A 19,251-nucleotide genomic window follows, 5' to 3' on the forward strand; every position below is an offset into this window, starting at 1 on the left:
GACCTTAAAAACTTATTGGCTTTTGTTTTTGTTTTTGTGATGTTGCTTACTTACCAAAAATGGAGACATATTGTTTCCTGTAACTGGTCCATCAACAGCTTTTCATAATTTGTATCACACAATTCTAGTTTCCTTTTTTAATACTGAATCTTCTGTGTCAGTTTTATCTTTCATTTAACACTTACCAAGTTCTTCTTTAGACACAATGTTTTTAAATTTCCATGTATCTTTTCTTCCTGTTTATAATTCTGGGAACTCAACAATGGAATTTCTTCCAACCGCAGCACCTTTTTTGGAAAACAAAATCAAGTTATGGTTTCTCATAGATATGAAATGGTGAAAGTCGAAATGTTTCAGAATTTGTCATGACTTGCAATAAGTGTTCACCAGATCTCAAATGAATAAACTTTGATAGATACAACATTAAATTGTATATTCTGTATATCTTTCACACCTATCATCGAGCTTTAGTTGCATGAAATGTTGTGTCTTACATACAGTGTCATCACTGAGTGATTCAAAGGCAATGAATGCATTCCCTTGTAAATGTCTGTATGTGAAAAAGGCAGTCTACCCTTAACTGTGGAATATGTGTTAAGTTTCTGTCATTTTTCTTCTATTAAATATTGTAATTTTGATATTGAAATTCAGAAATGAAAAATAATGTAAACTAATGTTGTATTTTTCTTTTTGGTACTTTACAGGAAAAATAGCTAAAAACACTGACAAATTTGGATAGTGTGCCTTCTAAACAGAAGACAGTAATTCTATCATCTCAGTGGGAACACACGCATGTTCCACTGTCTTTCAAGTTTGAGCCATGAAAAGCATATTAACTAAAAACAATTATCTATGCTTCATTACGTGTACATCTGTGAGATTACCTTCCTGTGCTCATACACATACTAAAGTGCAGCTATATAACCTCTCTAATGTACATGTTGTAGCTGTCATCAGTACTTTTACATGCATTATTTATCAAGTTAGTGAATCTAAATCTTGAATGATGTGTTTCTCACAACTTTTTTTTTAATTTAATTGAATTCGGTTAAATTACAAATATATCCTTTCTATTTCTTTCTAGCATTTACATCATTAATTTTGCGTTCAATTTTAAATGGTCTACTGTTAACTCTTCTTTATAAAAGAGAAGAAAAATATAAAATCTCTCTCAAAATTAGGTACATCTCAGTCCTGGCAGATAAACCAGGATCTATAAATTGAAAACATTGCAATCACCAATGATGTGATTTACACAGCTATCTACATTATCAATTCCAACAGAAAATACGGATTGTTTATACCCTGGTCATTCTACAAGACAACTTGCCTCTGTGTCTAAGTCACTGCATGGTTCTGAGGTGCTTGTGGGGCGGGGGGGGGGGGGGGGGAAACATACCAAAATCACCATTATTTTTCCCAATCATTCATAAAATATGCTTGAGGTTATTATAATTTCAATGTTTTTCTTCATTCGGCCAATGTCATTACTCCCTCGTCTAGCAACCTATAGTGACACCGCCTACCCCATACAGGTAACTCATATTATCCTATGTAAAAGTAATGTGTTACTTACATATTTTCCAGTATGGCAAGCAACAATACAAATTTGTTAGATGATGTGCTTTAAACTTTGGAAAAATTAGCCAAAAAATTAAAACAAATGTCAATAAGACAAAAATCACATGACATTTTCTCAAGACACCCATTTTACACCAATTCATAGTTTGCAGCTCCAAACATTTGCAATATTTTATGTACATTAGTCTGACCATTATACCTGTGATGAAATCACTTATCTCAATTCAATTACTATTAATTATGTATCACTAGTGTCTGGATGTAAAAATATTCAATGTTACAGCACTGAGTTATTGTGAAAAAAACAGCACTGAGTTATTGTGAAAATAACAATGGATTCATCCTATTCTCACCCAGGATTCATGACTTACAGAATGTATTATATATATATATATATATATATATATATATATATATATATATATATATATATATATATATATATATATATATATATATATATGCTATAGGCATGGTAAAATGAGTGTGTGTGTGCGTGTGCCACATTTAAAGTAAAAAAATACCAGATCATTGATCATCAATTGTCTTAGTATATGGTAGAGACTTTACTTAGGGTGTGTAGATAGAAAATTGTTCAAATGAAAATTATTGCATCATCAATGCACATTTTATATGCCTCACATCTAGCCCATGCCCATGTCCACAGTGACATGATCATATATTGCAAAAATAACAACATTGATGGTTTATAGGCAAGTGGATAAAAATGTTTCTTTTATTAAATTAAGTATACAGTTGTGCTGTTATTTTTTCAATTCTGTAATTGCAGTTTTTATCCAAATTAATTTGCTATGTGGCATAAATTCATATGATCTTGGTTGATTGTTTCCACAACTTGGGATGATAAATACTAAAGCCTCTTGCTAAGTGTTTACACAGTAATATTAAGATATCACAATCATTTTGTAATTTGCTCTTCACGAAAGTTTGTCTTTAACACTTGAAGGAATTATTGTGTATATATCCAGCTCCATCCCTTTATTAAAATGGTATATATTCTATAATTGTGGTCCCATTCTGGCTTATTTTTTGTGAAAAAGAAATATTATGGAAATACATGTCTGCATGCATTGAAACCAGACAAACTCACATTACATCAGTATATTGACATGTGTGTGATATAACCGCTAGGTGTTTTATGTACAGTATCAAAGACAAGCAGAAGCATATGCTACAATATTTAGCCATCAACATAAATAAATGTGATGCACAAAGTGGCCACGTAATACTGAGGTAGGTCTTCTTTTTTTAAATGTCAGAATGTAATTAGCACAACTGAACTGAAAGGTTCAGTAGGGCTATAGGCATGGCTGTATGTATGTATGTATGTATGTATGTATGTATGTATGTATGTATGTCTGTCTGTCTGTCTGTCTGTCTGTCTGTCTGTATGTATGTATGTATGTATGTATGTATGCATGCATGCATGCATGCATGTCTGTCTGTCTGTCTGTCTGTCTGTATGTCTGTCTGTATGTATGTAAACAACTTAAAGTAAAAAAACTACTGGACTGATTGCCATGATATTTGGTGGGTACTTTACCTTGGGTGTCTAGTGGAGTCATTGTTCAAATCAAAATGATCTTGCCGCTGGTGTGATTTGGGTTAAAAAAATTGATTTTTGGTCAAAGGTCAAAAAACTTAAAACTCCAAAACTACTCAGCAGATTGATCTGAAATTTGGTTGGAACATTTTTAAAGGTGTTTAGATTAAGAACTGTTCATGACATAATGACCCCATGCAAATTAGGACTAAAAAATTGTCTATTTGGTCAAAAATCTATAATTCCAAAAGTATGTAGCAGGTTGGGTTGAAATATGATGGGAACGTTCTTAGTGAAGTTTAGATTAAAAATTGTTCATGTTCATATCACTGATGATCCCATCAGTGATATGCAAATTAGGTCTAAAAATGTGCCTTTTTTGTCAAAAATATATAGTTCCAAAACTACTGAGCAGTAGGAAGGGTAGGCAAGTTAGTAAAGATGACAAAAATGTATGCAAACATCCCTAGCAACAAGACCATGTCCATAGCAATGACCAAATACAGTCGTGCTACAACGCTATTGGCGCTATTTTATTAGAACTCAAGAGATAGACATCTGTCAGCTTGTTAGAGTTCTACCAGTTATTACACATGATTCAACATGTTTTAATCATTGTAAATGTATCAAAATGAAACAACATTATATCAAAGCTGATTATGCTTGTTAGAGCTCTACCAGTTGTTACACATGATTCAACATGTTTTAATCATCGTAAATGTATCAAAATGAAACATTATATCAAAGCTGATTATACTTGTTAGAGCTCTACCAGTTGTTACACATGATTCAACATGTTTTAATCATTGTAATTGTATCAAAATGAAACAACATTATATCAAAGCTGATTATGCTTGTTAGAGCTCTACCAGTTGTTACACATGATTCAACATGTTTTAATCATTGTAAATGTATCAGAATGAAACAACATTATATCAAAGCTGATTATGCTTGTTAGAGCTCTAATTGTTACACATGATTCAACATGTTTTAATCATTGTAAATGTATCAGAATGAAACAACATTATATCAAAGCTGATTATGCTTGTTCGAGCTCTACCAGTTGGTTACACATGATTCAACACGTTTTAATCATCGTAAATGTATCAAAATGAAACAACATTATATCAAAGCTGATTATGCTTGTTCGAGCTCTACCAGTTGGTTACACATGATTCAACATGTTCTAATCATTGTAAATGTATCAAAATGAAACATTATATCTAAGCTGATTATGCTTGTTAGAGCTCGACCAGTTGTTACACATGATTCGACATGTATTAATCATTGTAAATGAATAAAATAACAACTAGTAACCACCACAACCATTAAACAGACTACTTTTGTTAATAAATATTAGCAGTACAGACACAAGTTGGGGGTAGTATTGCAGTATTTATATTTAATTATAAACTGGCCTTGATTAAAAAATCATGTTTGCATTTGATTCTTGATCCCATGTGCACATGTGTTTGTTGGTTTGGCATCAACCTTGGTAAGGTACAGGTATTGAACCTATTATGATTGCAGTAAATGCCCTACCTCGGCTGTCATCATTCAAACAGAATGATATATTTACTTTCGATTTCATGAAATGAAGTCAAGAAACTCATGCAGTGAGCAGGTGAGTTTACCCCTATCAAGCTGACACACATACAGTATGTTACAATTCTCCCAACTTAGCTTTTGATGAATTTGATTCAACCCAAATGTTTGAAATCCATAGAGTTTGATTATACCATTGGGGTTTAATAGGAGCATTTTGTTGTTCAGGATCAAGTTTTTCTGTAATGTGATCTGCCAGGCATGTGTTTCATATCTAAATTGCTATCCTAATCAGGCATATGGCCTTTACTGATACAACACCAATATATGAAGATAAATCTTTTATGAAATATCACACAATTCTGATCATGATCTTTATTTACATTTTAATGTAATCTTAATATTTGTTACATATTGTGGGGATCATGCCCTCACTAGTGAAAACACAATAATATGCTGATCTTGTCCTGTAGAACTTGACTGTCATGCAAAACTAGTTACCACATGTGTAAGTAATAATACAAACAAATGAAGAATTTTTTTGCACTAAATTGCCAAATTTCACACACATGATCACTTCAATATCAGTATAGTCCTGTATGTGATGACCATGTATTTTTTTAATCCCAGAATCAGTATTACCAGTATACTAGTACTGTTCTTTGTATGTTATAAAATGGCTTTAGTGATTATCCGTTATCAACCTATATAAATGTGACACATTACATTCACAATTCTGGATGAATTATCACCGTGAAGGAATGACCTTGTAACTCAATCTCTTTGATAGTAAGTTACAGCCTGTATTAAAGTGTCAACAGATAAAAAGAGGTTTAGTCCAGAACCAGAAATGCAATTGAATGTAGACAAATTTTTATATTGAAATGGAAAAATGTTCCAAAAATTTTAAAGCATCAAAATCTTTCACTTTATGTTGCTATTATTGTGAGAGGGCATGCCTAGGCAGATGAGGCTGAGTATCAAAAAGAAAATTTCTCCTCAAAGTAAAAAAAATAATATTTGTGGAAGCACTCTCACCCTGAGGCGCTGATGATCATGACGAGCTATCAGTGAAACTATAGATTAATTCATGCACTTCCACAAATTTTTTTGACCCTACTGATACAAATTTTCATTTGATAAAACTACATTATTATCATTATTATATAATCCGGTGTATGCATGTGAACGACAGCAAGACCTTCAGAATTTTTGCACTACTTGTAAATTTTGGTACATCTGTTTCTGTTATATAGAATTATTTATTTGTTTACTTTTATTTAATTTCAAAAAGCATACATGATCACTTCAGTGAATGCATGAGTACATTCTGTAAGTTTGTTATCAGTTTGTTACAAGTCAATAGTTTGTGATCAGATTGTAACAGATATTATTTTGTATGAAAACAGTTTTTGGTCCATGTGATATTACTGATAATTGAACTCTGTATAATGTATTATACTATGCATGAGTCAAGTTGAACAAAAAATATGGAATATATATGCTGGTCATTTTATGTCACAACAATGCATGTCTATGTCACTGGTTCTACTTTGTTTGAAATACGTTTAAAAAAATTGCCATTGTATTGATTTTTCTTAGATGTTACTGGTGCTGGTAAAATTATGTTATTCACCAATATTTTTCTTCATTCAGACAGAAAATACTCATGACTTATCTAGCGACTCATAGTGACAAAGGCCCCTTAGGTCACTCATATTTCTCTTGGCTGAACGAAGAAAAATATTGGGGAATAATATCTAATTATTTTGTATGAAAACAGTTTTAAATATGGTCCACATGTGATATTTCTGATAATTGAACTCTACATAAATGTACTGTACAGCAGGAATACAATATGTGACCCAGGGTATAAATTGTATATCAAAGTTAGTAGTGGTAAACAAGAAGTAAAATGGAGTCTATGGATGACAAAATTTTCTCTGTGAATTATATGATAGCTTATTTTTTAAAACCATTTATGTCTAGCTATTGGGGCTTTACTCAAAAAAAAAAAATATTCAAATGCCTAGTTACTTTGAGAATTAATAACAATTGATAGTTTAAAATGAAAGACAACTACTGATGTAATGTGTTACAACAAAATTTGACTCAGTCCAGTATGTACTTAAATGTCAGACTTTATACGACACCGATGTGATTTGTTACAATAAATTTGACTAAATCGAGAAATTTATCATAGTTGTTGGTAATATAACATGTCCTCTGTGTTTTGTCGTATATATATTTAGTATAGATAGTTTCATTTGCAAAGACCTTTAAGTTAATGAAATATCACAGGAAGGCCTATTAAATTTAGCAATTATATACCTACCATGGCTTTAATATCCAAGAATCAATGATCACTTTTATTTTTTCCATAAATGATCAAAATTAAGCTATGATAATACAAATTATAATAATAAATGTTTTTATGAAATCTTAAGCAATATCTGCTTATAATAAATAAATAAAACCATATTATCAAAAAGATAAAATACAACAGAAATTGTAGCTTACACGAACAGTTGACCTTTACAGCAGTACTAATTTATACTCCACCTGTGAAAAAAGGGCTTTGGCTTTTAAGAATTCAGAAATGTTAAAAAAAGTATAAAATCAATGGAAAATCCTTTAAGCTATAAAGTATTAGATAGTAGCTTTATGACATCAATCATCAGAAGATTTGCATTTATACATTTATTGATGTTTACTGTATGTAACTGATAATATAAATATTCACTGATATATATATGTATTTATTAAGAGACTCAGTGGAGATAGAAATTGCAAATCACGTATCACATTACTAATTGCATTTATTTAGTATTCAGCTGACATGTCTAGCAGACTCATGGTTTGAATTGTCTATTTGATTTTTCACTCAACTTAGATGTATACAAGTTATTCACAAAATACACTGAAAATAACTTAATTTACATCACTAATGTTAGTTCTTCTTTCTGTTATTTTGATTGTTTTATATATGAACACATTTACACATTAGGGTGTGATTAATGTATACTTTACTTGCCAATTATGTATGCATGTGTGTGCATGCATGCATGCATGCATGCATGTGTGCGTGCATGCATGCATGCATGCCGGCCTGTGTGTGTATGCATGTATGTATGTATGTATGTATGTAATGTATGTAATGTATGTATTATGTATGTATGTATGTATGTATGCATGTATGTATGTATTATGTAATATTTGTAACTATATTTCAAAAGAGCAATATTTTTTACATGGTTTCTAAATTTTTATTTTACCAATGTTATAATTTAGTCCCATTTATACAGGCAATGCACCTGACTGCAAGATGGGGTTATGTGTTAATAGATAATGCATGAAGAAATTGAAGTGTCTGGAGTAAACCAGCATTAAACCGGCATTGTTTGGTACCTGAAAGCCATTTATCCAGGCACTCTATGATGGGTTCAGTGGTCAATAATGCAGGAGGAAACTGAAGTGCTGAGGATAAACAAGTATTGTTCATTACCTGAAAGAATATCACAGCCTTGAATTAACCAAACCTGGGTTGAACTCTGACTTATGCAGTGTAAATTGCTATCATTTGGCAACACCGACAACCCTTATATTATGGCAGTACAGTTAGTGAAGTGGTTAAGATACTTCAAGATAAATTTTTCTAATAAGGCCATCTGATTGACTAATATGCATTTCAATTAGATGATAGTATTAGTGGATTCCCTAATTATGATATCTCAAAGAATATGGCACATCATAGAGTGCTGATCCCTATCTTGATTTATAGCCTTCCTGTAACCTGTATTCCTACTAACTTCATATGTGGAATAACAATTAATGTAAATTAGAATTAAACTAATTGGTATTCTTGAAATGTTTCAGTTAATTGAACACAACCCTGGCTAAACTGACAGGGGGATTTTAAGCTCCTGTAAATGAATTTGTCATTCCTGTTGTGTTACTAACACTCAGATCATAGCGTACAGCTATAGTTCAGAGAAGGACATATGCTCTTGAAAATCAGCTTGTCATTCCACTTGAGTTACTAAGACTGGAATATGTTTCACTTGATAGCGTACATGCTGCGCCATGTGCAGGTTAAGCTAGCTCAGAGAGGGGTCAAAATTATGCTCTTGGGAACGAGCTTGAGTTTGTTATTTCTGTTGTGCTAATTATACTGCAGTGTACACTGGTGAATGCAAACATCAATGGCATTCATGTTACAAGCTTTCCTTGTGCATGATTGTATTCTAGTTACCTGGAAGATTATGATGTCACATACCAAGTTATGCAACATTAGGTATATCCTATTTGTTATCCTGTAATGATCTATGCTGTGTGTGGTTTGCAAGATTTTGAATCCCCAGTAACTTGATATTAGGCAATAATTATTACCATAATATCAATATTGTAAGTCTTCCTAAAAAATATGATTATAAATTTAATATCACACGAGTTAACAAGTCATTGAAAATGACATAGGCCCCGCTATGATTGAGTTTTAAGGAACTGGCAGTTTATGTTGTCATTTTTAAACCTGGTTAATGTTGTTTGGCCTCATATGGTTGTTTTTGATATCACTACTCTGTTCAAGTATGCCTGAGTTATGGCTTTGGACATGGAAAATTCGCAAACAAAATGTCTGCCAGGCAGCCATATCGGTTTGTATCATGACGAAAATGGATATGCACATGTATGTCATAGAAAACTGTGCTAATACCAACTTTGAATGAGATCTGTTCAAGCATGTCTGAGTTATGGCTTTGAACATGGAAAATTTGCAAACAAAATGGCTGCCAGGCAGCCATATTGGATCGTATCATGAAACAAATTGACGTGCATATGTATGCCATAGTATGTTGCCACTGTACCAAGTTTGAAAAAAATTAATCAAGGCATCTCCAAGAAACGGCTGCGGACGGACGGACAGACAGACGGAACCCAATCCAAAAGTCCCCGTCCGGACTTCGTCCAGCGGGGACTAAAAAGATAAATTCATCAACAAACAACAACATACATGTACATTTCATCTTAACAACAATTTTTACTGAAAACAATGGCGTTTTTATTTTGTTATCCCCAATGAACCAACAATAGTATTTGTCTATGTTATCATACAATACCATTCGACTAGTATTTTATCATTCTATAGTGTAGGTGTACACCATATACAAAAGATATATTACTTCAAAATTACAATTTTAAAAGTAATAATCAATTATATACAATATTATTATGAGTTCAAATATATAATCCTAATATATACTCTTATGCATTATTCTATTTGAAAAACCATAATCTGTTTGTTCAGCCCAAGGAAAATACTCGTAGCGTGGCGTAAGGATTTTGTTGCTTCTCATCTATGTCATTCATTGTGCAGAGATCAAAATAGGAATTAAAATGTTCAAAGTCACCTTTACTCATCCAGATGTTTCATAAACCATGGTGGTGCAGGTAGAATTGTATGATATATTGCGCAGTCATACATGTATATACACTCAATCACACATACATTTTTATGTATATTTTCTTTCTACACATATGAAAAAACCTGTCTTGTTGATTATCAAATGCAATAAATGACAATGGGCAAATTGTATTACAACATAATGTTCAAACATATTCATTCTTGAATTGACCCATTAGATCTGCTATAGAAGGCATATATCATAATGGTATTACAGTGGAGAATGTTTGTATAGTTCGGTTAGTTGTAAACAGAAACCAATAGCATTACTATAAAATCAAATTGGCTTTTGTAATTCACAGATTATATATATATACATCTATGCATATATATATATATTATTTGAAACAGTATTTTATTCTAACAAAAAAGAGTAAAAAGACATACTTCTACAGACATAGGTAGGAAAAGACAAAATCACTGCAGGCTCACAAGAAAAATGGGGAAAGGAGAAAGACACTGACTCCATATATTTTATAGAACATATATTTTTAGTATACATATACTATAAAATACAATTTTCCATGTATTAAATTTTCATTCTATTGAGTTGACATCTGTCAACTATTTACATTTTATTCACCCTGGAGGGGGAGAACATATACACAAAAGACTTCTACACTGGGATTTTCTACAGATGTGCAAACAGAAATAAAATGTCAGCAGATTTCAAGAGAAAGTAATAAGAATAAGCCTAACCAATATGAACCACTCTAAGTCAATGGGTACTAAACAGTACATTGTGTGAGCGTGAAGAGTCATGTGGCTCATATACTGTTGTATAGTCCCTCTATCATGGCGGAATAAAAGGTCTGTGAACAGATTGTAATTCTAATTCGGGAGTTTTGAGGATGCTAATTTTTTATATATACCTGCAGTTTTATTTTGACATTTGCAGTCCCATGATAAATTAATTCATAAAACCAAGTCATGGAGAGTAATAAGTTCAATTGATGCATACCTGTACTATTCCTGAATCAGACCTATTTTTGGTACTTGTATGAGAGGATAACAAACAATACTCCAGTTCATAGGTCGTGGAGAATAATTCTTCTTCCTGTGCTATCTACTTTTCACCCGTCCAAATAGTCCTACATGACAACAATAATAATAATATTTACAGACAGGATATGGGTTTTGTGGACTAACGTTGTACTACTGAGATCTGCAAAATCCATATTTTCATACCATCCAGGTAATCTTTAGAAGAGGACTCGCCATGATGATCTCTCTTCACTAGGCCTAAATCATGGACCACTGGAGCACCCTTAAAGTGACTTGAAGCTGTAAGCCTGAAAAGATTATGGAGGAATACACTGAAAAGTTACAAGTAATAATGCAATTTGAAAATTGATCCAAATTTACTGTCTACTTACTTTTGATATTTGAGTCCAAATTTGATTAAAATTTTTAATATAAACACCCAGCCAAAAGTGATACAGATGTAAGCACATTTGTGTCAAAACTTTATCTAAATCTTTTAGACCAAACCTCCAGACAAAACTGATACAGATTGATCGGAGTCCATCATTCAAATATTTAATTTAAAGCAAATATCCAGAAATAGTTGATACAGGATACATGTTTTAACTCTTTAGTGACAGTACTCGACTTTGTACTCTGTTTTGTTTTGTTTTGTATATTCACCGAGTTACTTATTACTTTGTGTTTTATGTACTTTTTAAAGATATTTCTATGGCTCCATGAAAAACAGCCACTACTTTGTAGAAAGCTGACTGGATTCCAATAAAGAATAGGAATAAGCATAAGAATAAGGATTACAATTCCCATGACTGTGTCCATCTAATAGCCCACTATATATTGCATAACACTGATTGAAAGTGTAAATGCTAATGCATGCATGTTTTATAATACAAGACAAATTTAACTTTTACCATAGTGGCATTATGCTAATCTTTTCTGAAAAGAGAAGTGAATTTGAATATTCTTGTAGACATCATACAGTGAAGTGCTATATAAGTTGGCGCTTTAGTATTAAACTATAATATGTCATATATTTAGTTCACATTTATGCTTTTCGCTATGTGATTGAGTCTATTTGTATAAAAATCAAGATTGTAATATAGAAAAGCCTGATTGCATGGGTTTGAAATAAAGACAATTAAATTTAAGTATGAAATTATTAGTCAAGAGTACATTTATTGTCAAAAATACCCCTTGTCAATTTAGCACAATCAATTGTTGTATGGTTATAACTTGATTTGTGTCTCAAAGATTGTCTATTACAAATCGAGCACTTTTGTACCTTTATATACAGAAAAGAAAACAGAATCACATTTTTGAATTTCACTTTTACAAAAAACAAAACAATCAAATTTTTGAATTTGAAACCAACTTATACAACTTAATATATCAATTTCTTATCACCAAAAACACTCCAGCTGTGACAAACATATCAGTAAATGTTGACTGTCATTTCCGTTCTGTATAAAATAATGCTGGCAGTGTATCATTGTGATTTAATCTTTAACAATACATAATACAGTAACACCATATTTCTCATTTCTTTTCAATGATGAAAGCTAGTCGATTTAGGTAGGTGTGAGAGTGGAAATCTTGTGACAGCATTTGACCTAAGTCTCTAAGTTTTAATTGGAGGCGGGGGGGGGGGGGGGGGGGGGGTTACTCACATAGTGTAGTAAGGGTATAACATATGTAACACAGTTTTGAACCCTTTTTTGAGACTTCTAAATCTAACTCTTGATTTTTCAAGCATTATGTAGAGGTTTGACTCCCCTTTGAATGCACATTCAACAAGACAATATGCATGCACAACATGCCAGTTTCCAAGTTTCAAATTTTCAATTTTTTCTAAGACTTTTGACTCCTATTTTCTGGCTGAATATAGATATACAAGTTTTTCTCCTAACTTCTGGCTGAATTATACACTCCCCCCCCCCCCCTAATTTTTGAAATCTTTCAATAGTTTTTGTGCTTGTAACTTGAATCTGCCAGGGTACACATGTACCTATTACCCAGCCAAGTACCTCCCCCCCCCCTCCCCTTGCCCAAAGGGGTTTCAATATGCATTCCTTCCTGGTTCTTTGCTGATATGTGGTGAACTTTTCTATAAACCTCAATATTGATGGGAATCCTGTTTAACTGACTGTAGAACTACATGCTAAATCTGTACTCATTAGAATAATGAGTTAGATAATTGAGGATAACTTAGTAGATCTCAGACATCAATACTTTAAATATTAAATAGATTTTTTAAACAAAACTTGTCTACAAACATGTCAGGGGTGAACAAATCCACTGGTCCTGGGTCCGGGACTAGCGATTTTTTTGGGCGGACCTGCACAAATTTTACCTTGTACCACTAATTTTTTCAGAAGGACCACTGGATTTTTTAAGGCACTGGTCCGGGGACCACCAGTTCACAAACTGATTTGTTCACCCCTGCATGTTTATTATGATTCATTGCTCAGTCAGTTTGAGACATATCCAACAAACTGTTTCTGATATTCATCACCAAATGAAAAAACCCCACATGAATCACAATTCATAAATAAATAAAGAAAGAGAGTTGCTGTGATGTGCAGGGTTTTCAAAAATTCACAGGGTTTTCAGATAATTATAGAATGGTGATGTATGCAACACACACAAATATAGCATGGGACCCATCAATATTACAAAATTTCATAACAAAAATTCCAAAGTGTGCAGTCATACATATTCCTTCATTTTTCAAACCTGTACAAATTTCCATCCAGGCTATTAAAAACTAGTACTCATAGTTTATGCTCACCTCAAAGGATTTTATGATGCCCTTTGTAAATCTGAATACATCCCCAACTGTCACACTTGTCATGGGAGATTTTGTTACTCCTGAAACTGTTCTAGTATGTGTTTATTATGCTATGAATTGGATGGCATGTGCATATTACCCAATTCTTAGCTTATACAGTCCTATGCATTTAATATATGAATATAACACCGCTCTACCCCTAATAGTGGCAAGGGCAGCTAAGGCAGGACATGTGTGTGTGTGTGTGTGTGTGTGTGAGGGGGGGGGGGTGATGAAGTATCAGTATTTGGCCTGGAATGGTCCTCATATAACTATAACCTTAACACATCTCAGTAAATAAACCCATGCATAAACGTAACCTAGTTCAATACTATCTGAAGATATCAAAATGCAATATCTCTAGTAACTATTGATTTTATAAGACATATCTATTGAGTACACATTAAAAATGGTTATATAGATGTACACTCATTACTATCAATTAGTATGATTTATACGGTAATCAGCAGTCTCCATTATTCATCGATATCAATATCATATGTCTGACCCTGATTGGAAAAATAATTATTTATAGGTGATACCTAGTTTTTTAAAACTAATTAGATATTCTAATATGTGAGCTTTTGGTAAGTCGGACCTACATCCCATTCCTACTAAATACAGGCGGTGTTGTTTTCAAAAACAGTGACATTGAGGAACATTTCATCATGTTCCAAAGATTTGTACATTAATTTCGACAATCTACGAGTTTTCTTAGTTCAACGTGTTTCCTTAACTCTGGAATATATGTTTGTATTTTTTCAAATTAGTACACAACGATTCGATATAACTATATTCTAGCTACTTAGTTACAACTCAAATTTCTGCCTTGATTGCATTGTACCAGTAAATAGAACCTTGCTTACACCGTGACCAATTTTCAAGTCAATTAGGCAATGTCTTAATTACACACAACACACACAGCTAACATGATTAGGTACATGTCCACATGTGCATGCTGTGCAAGACTGCTCTTTAATAGTGTAATTGAACTCACCCTCGTCAGTACAGATTTCGAGACACACCGTCAAGTTATAATCAGCATGATAATGGAATTATATCGTATCACAAGTCTACACATGGACAAACTCGACAATCTTTAGCTGTTGCCTGTGGTCTAAATGAGTAAAGATGACACGTGTGTGTTCTTTGACCGGTTTTAAGTCATGAACTTTATAAAAAAAAAAAAGGTGTAGCTTAGAGTTTTGCTTCTAGGTCACCCATAACCATAATGTTTATCTCAGGTTTATCCATTTATGATTGATAAAAAAAAAACGGACAGGTCAATTATATTATGTGCGAATATATTTCAAGAATTATTAGAAGAAGTGCACGCATTTGAACATTTTGAGCTATAGTGTGAAGTATATATACATTTGCATTCAGTATGATGCCACAGAAAACACTGCTTGTGCTACAATTGCTGCAGTAATTTGCGAGTTAAAACATGTATCGACCGGTTTGGAATCCCATAATGAATTCTGTAGCTATGAACAATTACTTAATCAAGTGATTTATTCATATACGAGTCATCAGCAGATCATTAGTGAATAAATCTATCAATGACAGTAGCTTTAAATACTAACTCCTCCTCCTAATGACATTTTATTAGTGCGCATAATAGTGCATCTAGAAAATGCTGATGATATCATCACCATGGAGACAAATGCACCCCCCCCCCTCGATCGTTACCTTCCGTAAGGGGAGGGCACTGTATGTTATGCTATGGCGATGTATGTATGTGTCTGTCTGTCTGTCTGTCTGTCTGTCTGTCTGTCTGTGTCATGAATATTCTCTAGAAAGACATGATCGTTTCAAATGAATTTTGTTCACATTCTAAGACTTATGGGTAATAGCTAGAGCTGATTAGTTTTTGGGTGAGATTCATCAGACTGATTTGAATATCATGTTATATTCAGTTTCATTAGCGCTTATTGGCTTTCATTAGAGGAAATGTGAAGTATTTTTATAATGGAAAATTAAGTGTAGTCCAGCTAAACCTCAATCAAAGGTTTTGCTACATACTTTGTCAATTACTACTAAAAGATACAGTAAGTCACCTAACAGAATATGGGTATGAATATATGTTAGTATGTCGAAAGTTAGGCAGAATTTATGGAAACCCTTCAAGTTGGGTTTTGTTGATACTATCCACATAATGGACATTTGCAGATTATCAGCTGGGTATGTTGTCTGTAATGCTCGCATACCATGAAATATAAATAATGGACCATAATGAACACATATTAGATGAATTAAACACTAGCTTAAATCTGCACAAAAGATAAGTGTGGATGAATTAACCTATAGAAACTAATAAGCTTTAATCAGTGTCGGATTTCTGTACTGTAATCCGTACAATAAAATAAGAATTTTGAAATGATCCAGATGATACTTATTATATATATATAATGTAGAACTTTACAAAAAAAATGTAAATATCAACATTTACATGTTTCATATATTACACGTTGCTTTTCTGAGCTATTTTCAATGATTTAAATTGAATTATTTTCTGTCAAACATAAGATCTTTAACGCATATTGTATAACCATGTGCCATGTACACCGTTAGAGTGTATAAAGGTAAAATGCACTGATCAGATGTGATATGTTCATTCGGTAGTAATGGCCACCGGCCAAAATGTACAAACCATAAAAATAAACTGAACAGATTGCGAGAAAAGATCTATTGAAATATAAGACGTGAAAAGATAAGAACATATTTTTAAAAAGAAAGCTCACATTTCTAGTATTGTATCTTCTCTTAGTTTTGTAGCATGGAATATGCTATATACTTACTTTTCTAATAGTGCCAATATTGTATGATGACAAAAGGTAATATAAATTTAAATTCAAAAAGTAATATAAATTTATAACGCAAGGCTTTAATCACAGCAGCTGTACGTACGTACGTTACTAATGGATTTCAAATGAAAGCATTTGTTGTCGGAGGACACTTACTGCTTTACACTGGGTTGTTAGATTCTTCTTTTTTTTTAAAAAAAGTTTACTTCAATGGTATTTGTTGATTTTTCTTAAAAACTGTATTTAGCCTATTTAATGATGGGACAACGCGAAGCTGTGTCTGTCTGTTTATTTAGAAAAATAAAAAAGGACTGGCATTCGGAATAAAAAAAAGTTTGATGGCGAAAAGATTATCTTTTGTTGCGTTGCAATGAGAAGGAAAGCGTACACAAATTCGTATGCTTATATTCTGTTAATTAAACTATTGTGTAAATTATGTCATTAATCTTAATCATATGTAAATTACCTGTCTACGTCCCATGATACTAGTCTCTCAATCTTCAGAGAATAGTGACCATTGACATGCATTTCTTGAGTTCTATGTACGTCATAAAATGTACGATAAATACATTGTAGTAAATGAGTACGTAGTTGAGATTTCCTATGTTTGCTGCTAGACACCACTGTTTATGGTTTAATGTTTAAAGAAAAAAGTGCAGAATTGATTTAGTCAAAATGGCAAAAGAATTGTTTTATAAGTTTGCTCCACCCCGCTTCCCCCCACCCCCTCACCCATTTTACAGGTCTTTAAAATTGTGTTGAGATGCTGAAAGAGACGTGAGTTCTTATTTGCCTGTCATTTTCTGTTAAAGGGCAACCCACATTAATTCCAATGCTGGATTCAAAACATACACATGATTATATATTAAACAAATAAATTAAGCAACTGAATTATTTGTAAACATTGTTTTCAATGTCAAAGGGCCGTAATAAGACTATTTATATATATATATATATATATATATATATATATATATATATATATATATATATATATATATATATATATATATATATATATATATATATATATAACTCGGTGAGTATCAATCTGCTAAGACAGTGCACTATACCGCAGTGGCAGAGCGAAATGAGTTGTCTGATGATCGCACTATGCGTGAAACTCCGAGTTACAACCAAGAAAGAGTTCCAGAACCACCAAAACTATATATATATATATATATATATATATATATATATATAACTCGGTGAGTATCAATCTGCTATAAGACAGTGCTCTATACCGCAGTGGCAGAGCGTAATAGTTTTGGTAGTACTGGAACTCTTTCTTGGGTGTAACTCGGAGTTTCACGCATATTGCGATCATCAGACACTCCAATTAATTGTAATTGAGTGTCTGATGATCGCAATATGCGTGAAACTCCGAGTTACACCCAAGAAAGAGTTCCAGTACTACCAAAACTATATATATATATATATATATATATATATATATATATATATATATATATATATAATGATTTAGGCTTGGTTTTCACTCATGGACTTCAACTCTAGGCCAACAATAACAGAGACATAACAAACACAGTAGCTATAGGATCCTTTCAGCCCAATCATACTGAACACTGATAAGCATTGTTATTCTTTCATATAGTGCAGTAAAAACATGCTTCTAATGAAAAAGTTATACACGGACTTGAATATTTGAATGGCCGCAATTGTTTATTTTCTAACTGATAATCAACATATCAACTTGTTTACTTCTACGTCCCCACTGTGCATGGCACCTATGTAATTGTTGCATCGAAGTTGTCTGAGGGTGTGTCATATGAGTGAAACACCAAGCCTACATCATTTTAGCTGTAGTTAGACTGTAGTTGTAGTGTACCGAAACATTATGTTACATTGGTAGGCGTGTACGCCTTGGTGGAGTAGAAACCACCGGAAGGTAGTGTCATATGAGATAAATACAAGGCTGAATCGTTAACAATTATGTTGGTTTGCACACGTCGGAAACTGTGGCACGGATAACTATGCTATTTTACACCATTGGGAGGGGGTTTGTCCTAAACGAAGTTCGTTTATTGTTTATTCATCCTGTGCGATATTACGTGATCGTCCTTTTTAAACCTTTGTTTATTGGAGATTGTGAGTTGACCTCAGCAATTTTTTTTCTTTTCTTTTCCAGTATCTTTCACAACACATTACTGATGTAGCTGTAAGCGAAAGGATTTATGAATAGTATTAACAAAAGCCCCTTCAATCAAGGGTATCCACTGATGTATTTACTGATAAACTTTAACATACGGTGCCAAAATAGTTAAGAAAGACGTCTCTTTGATTTGTCGCAAGATTTAGGTCGACTGAATACGTCAAGGGTAAAACAGTGATTATTCTTCAGATTTTGGAACTCTGCGGTAATCATCATCAGAAGTTGACAACAAATTAACATCTACTTGTACGTTTTCTTCAAACAAAGTCAAGCTTTAGGGTTTAAAATTTAAATTTGAACCGCACTAGT

At 32.7% G+C, this 19,251-nt stretch overlaps 1 long non-coding RNA gene across 1 annotated transcript in view; it reads left to right on the plus strand.

The window, feature by feature from the left end:
• Window positions 1–19,251, plus strand: part of LOC144438338 (uncharacterized) — a 302,136-nt gene that overhangs the window by 194,072 nt on the left and 88,813 nt on the right. The gene's annotated exons all lie outside the window — the stretch shown is intronic.

The sequence above is a fragment of the Glandiceps talaboti genome, chromosome 7 (genome assembly GCF_964340395.1).
Source record: "Glandiceps talaboti chromosome 7, keGlaTala1.1, whole genome shotgun sequence".
NCBI classification, from domain to species: Eukaryota; Metazoa; Hemichordata; class Enteropneusta; family Spengelidae; genus Glandiceps; species Glandiceps talaboti.